Below are 12,736 nucleotides of genomic sequence, written 5' to 3' on the forward strand. Positions count from 1 at the left end.
ATTAGTTTATTTATTTATTTATTTTTAACTCCGCAAAGTGGGGTTGGGGAACCGTTTTAACCACTTAACTGCCGGTCCCATGCCCGGAAAAGGGGGGGGGGAAACCTATTTTCGATATTTTTTTCTAGGGGAGCCTAGAGGAAAATTGCCCGAGGGCGCCATAGGGTGTAAGGCCGGCACTGTATATACTAGAACAAGTCTAGTAAAATGCTTATGACATTAGACAAATGCTATAATGCAATGTTTTCATTTAGAATAATCCAAATCATAATATTTGTATAAAAAAATTCGGGTGAGACCAACCCATGACTTTATCTTTGTATTTGAGGAATATAAGAAGGTTACTAAACAAAATTCGATATTGAACCGTACAGACAAATTATCAAATACTAATAACTATGATGGAAATGTATGGAAACTTGCACAAGACAAAAGTTCTACTTCCGGTTGTCAGATTTTGTTAAAATTTTTTTATTATTTAATATCACTATCAGTATTATACGTATTAAATATCAAGAAAATAAAAATAATTTAAAAGATCAAAATAAAATAATGAAATATTGTTTTAAAAAAAAATACTACTTCCGGTTTACGAATTCTGACCAAAACGTTACCAAATCTAAGTTAGTATATAAAGAATACAAATATAAATTTTCAGCTTAATACGTTCAGGGGTGTGGACAGGATCCAGGCGACAACATTTTTGACCTATCTAGGAGATAAAAATCCCACTTCCGGTATATTAAATTTTGTGGTTTTTTTTTATTTTCATCACATTGATAGAAGAATTATACTTGATTTTTTTCGTGAAGATCACACGTGTATAAAGGGTCGAAAAAAATAGTGGAACAAAAATCGAACAAGAGTAAACTGCCACTTCCGGTTGAGGGATGCTTACTAAATTTTATATTTAGCTTGGTGTTACGTTTAAGCTTCTAGATATGAAATTTCATTTCAATAAACCAAAAGGTTTCTAAGAAAAACATAAAAAAATCTCGATTCTCTAGAGTAAAACTACTACTTCCGGTTCAGATAAAAATATTTAAAAAATATAAGGCTATAAATATTATTATTTTTATTACATGTAAAAAAAATTTAATCAGATTCAGTCAGCGGTTTGGGAGATAATTGAATTCAAAAACTTAAAAAAAAGAGGACACCTATAAGGGGAGGTACCATTTCCGGTCAACTTAAAAATTTGAAAAAAATTTTCGTAATGTCTATAAGAATTTCAGTAACCGATACTATGTTTCGGTTCGATAGGGCTAACGGTGTTCAAAAAATCCCCAAAATACACGGACACACAGCCACACACACACACACAGACACACACACACACATTCTTTCTAGATCATGAAAACGTGATCAGTAATCGATTCTGAGTTCGAATCAGTCAAAATCTCGAGTTCGAATTTTCGCATTATCACAAAACTTCATCTATTGTTACTACGTACATAGATAAAGTAAAAATCTGATTTGGATTTACATATAATATAGAACTAAAAATGTAGTGGTTTTACCCAGTTTCGCTCGGTGTTTGAAATATAAACCGCTTAATTGTATGATTTATGTCTATCTCCGATTTCCTTAATCTTAATACTTCATTTTCTGGAACGGTGCGGTGCGGTGCGGTGCGGTGCTCTCAGTTCAAAATTTTATTTCGTAATCACTTTTTATATTTTAATTAAATAACTAACGCATTTTATATTTTATTACTATTCAAAAATAGTCGATTTTGAAATATTATAAATTAATAAAACGTAGAAACGTAATTTTAAACCTTAAAATAGAATTCTTAAACTCATTAATAATGAAACGCCAGCAAAGCAATATCATGAGCATTTTTTTTGTAATCGTGATCCGAAAAAAAGAAAAAATAATGATAAACATTGTTTCCGTGAATTCGAAAATACATATGTACATACATACATTGTATTTATGGACGTATGGGGACTGATCTAGTTGTGAAGGTGTTCTTCACCACCAGTCCGCCATGTATTATAGACGAGTTTGTCTGTGTTTTAGTAGTTATTACTGCTGTTTGTTGGGATAAGGTACTTTATTGTTTGAATATACAAGTGTATAAATATGTTGTTGAAGCGGCTGGAATCGTAGTGTTCTCGAGACGGCTATTGGCTGTTGACTTGGTGTCGCGATGGCCGCTGGATCTGCAATGTGTCGTTGCTCTGGATCCGGCTGAGTTGCAAGCGTTCTTCCATTGTAGGGTAGTGTAATGGTAGCTGGTCAGATGCTGGATGTCGACTGCTGTCGTGGTGGTTGCTGAAGTCTGACTGGTTGGTGTCCACTCGTGGTGGCTGTTGGAGCTTGACTGGTTGTCAATGTGGCATGGTCTGCTGCTGTGTGTTGACTGGTCTGCTGCTGTGTGTTGACTGAAGTTGTCTGGGTTGGATCTCCTTTTATATTGTTTTTGGGGATCCACGTGACTTTACTGGCGATTGATTCTGAGAACCGCAGGTGGTGTTTACGTGTGCAAGTTATGCGAGGAATGTGGTTTAGGGTGGAATATTCTCGAATATGTGGCGTCGTTCCACTCGATTTAGTTTTTATCGCCCTTTGTTCCAGTGAGTCTGGATGTTTGTTCGATGGGTTACAATGTAGTTGTTATTTGTGCACTTTAATGGATGCAGGTGTTCTTCGACTTCGCGTCGTTCTGTTTGATTTGTTGGGGTGGAAGTTTCTCGACTCGAGATGACGTCAATGGTTGAGCGTGAGAAATGTATTCTCCGTCGCAATAGATGTTTCGATTGCGGTGACGAGATTCCTACAGACGTCTAACGATAAAAACATTTCATTGAATGAATCAAATTCAAATTTTGATTCCACAAATTGTATCGATAGAGTTAGTGAAAATCGGCTGTCTTTATGGATAGAAAATCAACATGATTTTTTTATTTTAAAAACATATCCGTGGTTAGTTATTAAAAATTTTCAAAATGTCGGTTGTCAGATTTGCTCCAATTTCGAATCATTAAATGTGGAATCTGAGAAACATATTCACATTTCTCAAAAATGGAGTAGAGGAATCGTTAATGCGCACGGTTCGACAAGAATAATTCAATTATTTTCTTAACGCAAAAATATTGTTAGTTATGCGAAATCAGTTTCTCGTATGAAAGCTTCTAACGTATTAAAAGAATCGCGGAAAAAAATGAAATAACCATTTCAATACATAAAACTAGTGAGAAGCATTTTTCTTCTACAATTCGTATTTTTGATTTAGTTTATACCTTGGTAGTGAGTAATCGTATGATGTCAGCTGATATCATAATAGGAATTGAATTACAAAGAAAGAGTGGTATTGATATGGGAATATCTTTACGTTCTAGACAAACAGCTATGTCCATTGTTAAACACATTTCTTAAGAGCTAAAAAAAAAAAAAAAAAGTATATTTATAATTTTTTTTTGTGTATGTATAAATTGATAACAAATTTGGAAACCCGTTGTTCCAAAATTGGGGTGACACCACTGGTTATATCATCAATGAAACGTCTTTATCGTCAACACGCTGACCAGATTTAGGTCCATGCCTTTTCTTCTGCTTGGAGCTACCCATCCTCACGGCTGCATCAGCAACGAGAGAAACAAAAGGAGGAGGCACATCAGTACATCACTTCTAAAAAGTACGGGAGAATTTGAGCCTCGTAGTACATAAGTGCTCTAAGGAAGCAAATATTTTCTCGATATTTCAATTCAATCGCCCATTGTACATACACAAGCACAACAATAAATAATCAAAAATTCGAATAAAAAAAACAAATGACGATTTTTTTCTTTTTCTTTTGTTTTTTTTTCACAAAGGGCATAAACGGGGCTCACACAGCGTCCGGCGGTCAGTGTGCACCAGTCGTTTGGAGTGTCGGGTCGTGCCGTGTGACGTCATCGCAGCATTCGCCGATTCCCCAAAACGTTAAGGTCATACCTATATAAAATACATACATATACATATATCATATCGTATCCATATATATAAATATTAATTAAATTTAAATTTAAATTATAACATCTTGTATTATAATTATTAACAATGTTTTGTTCAACGTGTAATGGTTCCCTCAACACTAGTCGTGTAATGAAATGTTCTATGTGTAAAAAGGCATTTGACTTAAAATGCGCGAAAATTTCAGATTCCTATTTCAAAAAAACAAGCACGAAACGACGAGAAGCTTGGAGGTGCGCACAGTGCAAGTTGCCGCGCTCTGTCTCCCCTGAACCAGACCACTCATATACAAAACTGTGGGATGAAATTAAATCACTTAAATCTCAATTAACATCTTTCTCGTCCATGGCGTCCGATCTCAAGGACGTTAAAAACGATCTTCGGGAATTAAAACGTTCCGTTGAATTCGACGATGCCAGGATTAGTGACATCGAAGAGAAGATAAAACGGCTAGAGTCGAAAATATCAACGGTCAGCCTCGACTCAACTAATTATTTAAAAGTTGACATTGATAAATTCCGCATAGATAACGAGAATCATGAACAATTTTTAAGAACAAATAATGTCGAAATACAAGGTGTTAATCAAAAAAAAAGTGAGAACCTTATTCAATTACTTAAATCTATTGGTGACAAACTTAATTACCCGATTGAAAATAACCAAATAAATTTCGTTTGCAGAGTGCAGAGTAAAATATCGAAACATAAACCAATAATAGCATCCTTTGTTAATAGATACGTAAAAGAAAACTTCATTGCGGCTGCCCGAAAACGTAAATACCTTACAGTGAACGGTATACTAGGTGTTGGTTTTGACGACACAAAAATTGATATAAACGATCACTTAACCCCAGCGAATAAACAGCTTTTAAGTAGAACAAAACTAAAAGCAAAAGAAAAAGGGTTCAAATTTGTTTGGGTGAGGAATGCGAACATACTCGTAAAAAAAAATGCTACTTCAAACACACTGCATATAAAGACTTATGACGATTTAGCAATGATTCACTAAGTTATTTTTTATATTTTGTATTCGCCAAATTTATGTAAACATCTAAATATCATTATTGCATTACATTTAATCATTATTGCATTACATTTAATCATTATTGCATTACATTTAATCATTATTGCATTACATTTAATCATTATTACATTACGTCAAATCATCATTACACATTACACTAAATCATTATTACATCACATTAAATAAGTATTACATTACATTAAATCATTATTACATTACATTAAATCATAATTACATTACATACATTAAGTCATACAAATCCGCTTCCTCGAAGCAGATTTGTATGACTGTCAACGGGGGTGGGTTTTAGTCGGTAAAAATCCGACACTATCCTCCAGTACGGACTGGAGGATGTCTTAAGAAGGGGTGCACCTCACGGGATCGAATTAGAAATGCACGAAAAACCAAATATCGGAAGGCAAAGATCGAAAATCGAAAGATCTTAAGTCGAAAGATCAAAAAAAAAGGGTGCATGGTAAACGGTACATACTCACTTAATTTGCGCGAGCAGGATACATACAACAGGAACAAGAGGAACAGGCTTTTCCTCCCGTATTCTGCGCGAACATTAATACGGGAGGACAACCCTGTTCCTGTTGTATTCTGCTCGCGCAAATTAAGTGAGTATGTACCGTTTACCATGCACCCTTTTTTTTTGATCTTTCGAATTTCGATCTTTGCCTTCCGATATTTGGTTTTTCGTGCATTTTTAATTCGATCCCGTGGGGTAGACCCCTTAAGAAGATTTCCCACCTCCGACGAAAAAAAAAAAAAAAAAAAAAATTTAATTATTAACTAACTTGCAGAGTTCGTGTTTGCGTCGAGAGCGATTCATCAGATCTGAGAATGTTTTTATCTTTGTCTTTTTATCATGTTTAATTACAGATCGAGAGGGCCAATATTTAATAAATCCGGTCTGCCAAATTTTAGGGATTTTTTTCTCTCAGAAAGGTCAAAAATGTTGTGACCACGACTCTGTCCACACCCCTGAACGTATCGAGCTGAAAATTTTTATTCGTATTCTTTATGTACTAACTTCGAGCTGATAAGGTTTCGGTCAGAATTCGTAAACCGGAAGTGGTGTTTTTGTTTTTTGACCAACTTTTAAATTATTTTTATTTTCTTAATATTCAATGTGTACATATACTAATAAGAGAGTGATCTTAATGAACATCCGACAACCGGAAGTATGTAGAACTTTTGTCTTGTGTAAGTTTCCCTACATTGGCGTTCAATTTGCATCGAAAATGCTCTCGTAATCGGTATGTGTGAATGTGTACATATGTATGTTTAATTATTGATTTTTTTACATGTTAACCGAAAATTCTATTCAGTGGCGGATCAAGTGCTTTGGAGACCCCAGGCGTAATAATTACCAACCATGATGTGGCCAAAATTTTTATTGTGAATTGTGGGTTTGTATAATACATACATATGTACATATGTATGTATAATGAAATTGCGTTTTTTTTTTATATTTATAATTTTATTTATCAAAGAATACGAATATATGTATGATTTACAAATATATTCACTTCAAACAAAAATAAAAATATAACGTTTTAAATAAAAAGATGGTGAACGTAATGTCGTGAACTTCGTTCTTCAAGGAAGCCAAGCGTTTTTCAGAGAGCCAATCAGGGCAAGAGAGGCCATAGAGCGACCCATTAATAATATATTGGGGAACCAACGCTCCCGTGCGTCCTCAACATAAATTCGTAAGACGGGACGACAAAGATCGTAATCCGCAACCTATGTAGCTTCAATCGGAATGCGCAGAAGACGCATCTCCGCATGATCAACGAATCACAAAACGGGCAGCAATCTGTCGACGCTCGGATCGACTCGACCGATTTGCTTTAGATCCAATAATATTCCTTGACTATAGGTTACTATAGTCGAGGAAATATGAAAATCCTTCGACTTAGTATACCGAAAGGAGATGACTTCATCTCGAGGGGTCGGTCATTCCTTGTCGATACTGGGGCAGGAATATCTAAAAATCAATAATTGTCTGTCTGTCTCGAATAGGCTCCTAAACCACTGAGCCGATTACGATGGACTTTCAGGATTTGGTGTATGCATGTCCGGGAAGATTACTGTGAAAAAAAACCTCTTAATAATAATTACGATTTTATCGACGCGATAGTAGTTAAGGAAATGTGTACCTTGGCAACCAACCTGGGTATGCCAACCCAACGCTTACATTACGTACCACTCATACCAACCTTACATTATACTATGCCGAGGTCTGCAGCCACTGGAATTTTCCCATCCTTGTAGAAAACGAATGTCTGATGACTGAGCACGTTTTAAACGTATAAAACACGTTTATCGTTTTTTCGCATCGGTCGTTTGTTTAGGTCGTATGCGTTGCTATACGAAACGCATCGAGAAACGGGAACAGGTATTGCATGCGTTATTGTACGATGGAACTTTTAGGATTTACATATTGTATGCATGTCCGAGAAGCTTACATAACTTCCAATAAAAATACATACATATGTAACTTCCAATTCCACCGAGTTAATTATTATCGATAATAAAATATTTCCAGCACACATACTTTGTCTTTCTGCAACAACGAAGTTTTTGCATCCTTCGTCACCTACACTATCTCCACACTGAATCATCTTATTGCGCGATTGGGTGATTTTCCCACACACATCGTTAAAATCTCGATCACGGAACATCCGACACCTGAAAATTCCTTCCATCGAGAGTTACCACGCGAACTATCATACACAGTGGCGTAGCGAAGGGGGGGTCCGGGGGGTCTGGACCCCCCCCCCCCCCTTGGCGGAGCGCGGTTGGCGGCAAAATATCCCACTCCTGTCGCAATTGATTGTTTGTACCATTTTTGGATAGTTTTTTTTATCACAAATCCATGACAGATTTTTAGGACATAAACATATACTTGAAAATTTCCAATGTTTGCTTCCTGATGGAAAAAGCTCTCAACCATGTTTTAGAAGTGTTTTAAAAAGTAAGATAAAGAATTTGGGGGAAATTTACAACCAAGATATATTTTGTGGGCCTTGCATTCTAACTGGAGAGTTGGAAATGTGGTGGCAATATATAAGTACTAGTGAAAATCGACCAAAAAATGCACTAGCTGCAATTGCAATTTGCAATCCTTCAATATTCCCCAATATTTACATACTTCTAAAAATTCTAGCAACACTTCCGGTGACAACAGCCACAAGTGAACGGAGCTTTTCCACACTACTTGCTTTATTAAATATTCATAGGAATATGAATGTTAGTGCACAAAAAATATTAGATATGTTTACAATAAAGACGCGAAGATTGGGCCTGTGAATTTCGTACTTTTTTAAAGTATTGAAGAGTATTCAGAGGTAAGTGGAGTCAGGTCGAGGTACAAGAAAACACGCAGGCAGGTTCCAAGTCTTTATTGCTGTTCGTCCGGCGGAGGTCAGGATCCGAATGCCCCCGATCGAGAGCGTACCATACATAGCGCATAGAGCGCTCAGCGCATACACGTATTATCATTGGTCAAGGAGTATGGCGCAGCCATTGGCCGCAACGCCCGACTCCACCATTGGTCGGCGTCACCATGACGTCATCGGTCTACGGGCGTCTCTCTTCATAACTTTACAGTATTCATTATTTTTATTTTATTTGAATTTTGTTCATACCATATTTTTATTACCTATTTACTTTATTTTTATATGTTGTGATTTTATATTAATTAAATATAAATTATCTTGCCTTTTTTCCTGTCAACCCCCCCCCCCCCCCCCTTGACAAAATCCTGGCTACGCCACTGATCATATGTACATAACGAGAACCCGAGTGCTAGATATTCCGTAGTCGCGATTTTCGTGGCAACGATTGTAATGTGCGCGATCGCAATGTGTGAAATAATCCGTTTTCTCTTATTGCATGTACATATACGTTTTGACAGGTTCGGTGATTATTCCGCACAAAGCGACCTCGCATACGTCATTAAAATCTCGATCATCTCGAACATCTGGCAGCATATCTAAGTTTCCCATCCGATTTTGCGTTATTTCCACTAGTCGCCACCGGTGTCGCGTCGATAGCTCACACACACACTAACAGACATTTGTTTACGTTTTCACATTTGACAGTTGACGTGTGTGCATTCATACCGCGACATATATAATCCATTAATGAGTCAGTGTTCACTTTTCTTCGAAGCCGCTGATATAGCTGAACGCATATCTAACATCTACTGCCCCTCCTCTATCATGTCCAACTTTTCTAAAGAATACAAACATAACCCCGTGTGTTCCACATCAGATGACGGCTTATCCATAAAGCTTTTTGCCGGGATGGATTTCATTGTATGCTGGTCTAACAAATTCAACGTGGATCGTTTCCAAGTCGATAAACATTCCCGTGATTGGGTTCCACTGATTTCAATGCTATTTTCATAGTATAGTGGATGTGGTGGAGGCAGTTCAACAGCATGCTGCATTTTTATATGAAAGAGGTGGAAAAATGACTAGTATGATCAAGGTAATGAATATTATGACAATGCACATTTTATAAAGTTACATATGTACATAATAAATTTAAAATTCTTTTCTTACAGAAAATATACATTCAATGTATAGGGAGAATAGAAGGCGCCAAAATTAAATTTATAGAAAATCCCTTTACTGTAATAATCACAACTCCCCTAATGAAGAGAGACCAAACCATATTAACATTATATTTATTGACTCAACGTCATCCTGTGATTTGCAACAACACACTATAACTTTTGTTCTGACAGAAAGTATAGCCAGCGCTGTTCCATTAGCAGTTATCACTACTAAAGTCTAACAACTTTTGAGAATTTTTCAGCATTTGCTCTTTTGAAAGATTTCTGGGGAACATAAATCCAAAATATATAGTGACTGCCGATTCTCATGCCGAACGCTTAGCTCTCACTAATGTTGTTAAGGATTTGGAGATGGATCTATGATTGGAGTTTTAATAGTGGATAGACAGATATTATATAGATTATTTAAAAATATAATTATTTCCAACTCATCCCATCTCATGAAGCTGAAATAAACTTTATTATATTTAATAGTTCAGAGATATGCAGAAAATACTTAGACTGGCTTAAACTTTTGTTTTCCATAAAAATATTGTTTATTTATAGTTCCAAACTGACTAAAATATCAAGATTAGATTATAACATTGTTTTCACATTGTTCTACAAGAACTTAAAATTGATACATAAATTTTTTTGTATATATGTATGTATGGGAACTAGTCTTATTGTGAAGGTCTTCTTCACCACCAGTCCGCCATGTATTGTAGACAGATTCGTCTGTGTTCGGTATTAATACAACTATATGTTTAATATGGTATTTATTTGGTAGTAACACGTATACACCAGTATGGTTAATTGTTGGTAAAAGTATGTCGTTCAGCGGTCTCTGGATATGGTAGAGTGTCGCTGGCTCGGCATTCAGCTATGTTCAGAAGGTCTCTGGATGCGGCAGTGTGTTGCTGGCTCGTTGTTCGGCTATGTTCGGAAGGTCTCTGGATACGGCAGTGTGTTGCTGGCTCGTCCGGCTGGTTGATCTTCCAAGTCCGCGTAGTGTAGTGGTGGCTGGTCAGGAGCTGTATGTTGACTGGTCTGCTGCTGTGTGTCGACGCTTGCTGCTGTGGGTCGACTGGCGTTGTTTGGGTTGTACCTCCTTTTATAGTGTTTCTGGAATCGCCTGACCGATGGTGGTGGTTTGTTGATGCGTAAGAAAGGAATGCACTGTTGTCGAGGCGTAGAATTTTCTGGAACGCTCGATGGAAGTGGTTATTGATGCGTGCGAGCATTTAGTTGTTGATGCGTACAAGAGGAATGCACTTTTGTCGAGGCGTAGTATTTTCTGGAATGCTTGATGGAAGTGGTTGTACGAGCATTTAGTTATTGATGCGTACAAGGGGAATTTGCTTTCGTCGAGGCGTAGTATTTTCTGGAATGCTTGATGCTGTTCCGCTCGATGTATTTTGTTGTTGCGGAATATTCTCGAAGGTTTCGATGACGATGACGACGACGAGATTCCTACATATGTATCTTCATATTTTTTAAATTATGTATATATGTTTTTACCTTTTCTAAATAATTAATGTTTTACATACATATATTGTTTGTTTATAATGTTTTACCTTTATTACTTATTTATATTGTTAAAAGCAATTTTTCTTAAGATGTGTAATTCTCATAATTACATATATGACTTAAATATTAATCAGCTAATCACTCACCATATAAAGTTTATCTCTTTTAATTCAAATAATTTAATAGTTCTAATCATTGTCTTTTACCTATTCTCTTGCGAAAAGTCCATTATCGATATTGTGTCTTAAAACTCATGAAAAGAATTCACCGAAGAACGGAGTCATCTGATTTTTTTTTATTTGGTGATTCTTCAATGATTCAATGTTGAAATCACTTATTTCATGTGTCTTTTTTGTGTTTTACATTAATGAATATATATTTTTTGTTACGATTGTTTTAAATGTTATTAAAATTATATTTTAATGCTTTTATATGAATAAATGCTATTCTGTTGCTTGAGTGGCCCGTATTTAAACCCAATTACCTGACTCTTATTTCAATTTAAGACCGAAAAATCAAGGTGGACGAGAAATGGTCAAGCATCAAAAAAAAAAATAGCCAATGTTTGGGAATTCCGAGTCATATTATATTTACACGATTAAGATTTCGAAACATACTTAAGAGGGCTGGACAGCAGCGCCTTGTCCATACAAACGTACTATACTTTTCCCTACCTCAATTATGGCACTAGAGAAATTATTTTTTAATATGCTATTGATATCCACCATTGGGGTGCATCTATCGTTTTATTTTTTTGATTAACTATTTTTTATAGGAGGTAGGAGCCGTCAAACATCTATAAAATGGTCTCTTTTTTACACCCACGAAAAGAGTCCAGCGTGGTTATTTAACGGTCGATTTAAAAAAAAATACGCCAATAGATGCACAGAAAATATCTTTCTCATACCGATGATGAATTTTTTTTTAAAATTGGTCCAGTTTTGGAGGAGAAAATAGTAGAATACGAAACCTCGATTTTGTCAATTTAAAACACGTTTTATCTGGTCGAAGCGCAACTGTCGCATTCACTCAATATATATATTGATATATATTGTCGCATTCACTCAATATATACATACACTCAATATATATATCGAAGAAAAGAACGGTAACAAAATTAAGGTTTCGGGTGTACAGCCCTCTTGAGTAATTATAACTCTATAAAATTGCATTATGATACAGTTATTTTCTTTCTTAAATATAACATGTAAATTAAAAAGCAGAAATAGTAGATTGTAAGCAGAATATACTACGATGACAATTCATATGTGTGTAGCGGCTGGCGAGCTTTTCAGAAATAAAATTATTTTGTGGAGCGAATAGCTTGTTACAGGGACGAGGAAGAGATGATAAAAATTATAACCATTATTCTCAAATGCTTATATTATATTTTCCAAATAGCAGTTTTGTGTAAACAAGATTTAGGTAGACAAGTTTTGAAAGGAGTATCTATACAAATCAGAATGATATTTGACTTGAATAGGATGTGTGATTGTACAGTGTTGAAACAATAAAGGTTTTATTTGTTTATTTAAGATATAGCCAAGCCACACAAATAATAATGTTTTAATATATACACATACATTCACATATGTACATAGATACATACACACTGTTTGAGGTGTTACCTTACAGCTACCATAAGTTTAT

General features: G+C 35.6%; 2 long non-coding RNA genes across 3 annotated transcripts; both read left to right on the plus strand.

Annotated features, from left to right (window-relative positions):
* The first annotated feature begins 3,855 nt into the window (after positions 1-3,855).
* LOC143922752 (uncharacterized) lies at positions 3,856-5,744 on the plus strand. 2 transcript variants are annotated; one of them, XR_013261641.1, is made up of 4 exons: positions 3,856-3,935; positions 4,148-4,555; positions 4,641-5,286; positions 5,715-5,744. It is a non-coding gene; the product is annotated as an uncharacterized LOC143922752 (long non-coding RNA). The 2 variants fall into 2 exon arrangements; XR_013261642.1 differs by lacking the exon at positions 5,715-5,744 and having other exon boundaries at positions 4,641-5,404.
* A 3,351-nt stretch (positions 5,745-9,095) lies between these two features.
* Positions 9,096-11,630, plus strand: LOC143922552 (uncharacterized). Its single transcript, XR_013261588.1, has 2 exons — positions 9,096-9,489; positions 9,566-11,630. It is a non-coding gene; the product is annotated as an uncharacterized LOC143922552 (long non-coding RNA).
* The last annotated feature ends 1,106 nt before the right edge of the window (positions 11,631-12,736 follow it).

The sequence above is a fragment of the Arctopsyche grandis genome, chromosome 2 (assembly GCF_051622035.1).
Source record: "Arctopsyche grandis isolate Sample6627 chromosome 2, ASM5162203v2, whole genome shotgun sequence".
Lineage (NCBI taxonomy): Eukaryota > Metazoa > Arthropoda > Insecta > Trichoptera > Hydropsychidae > Arctopsyche > Arctopsyche grandis.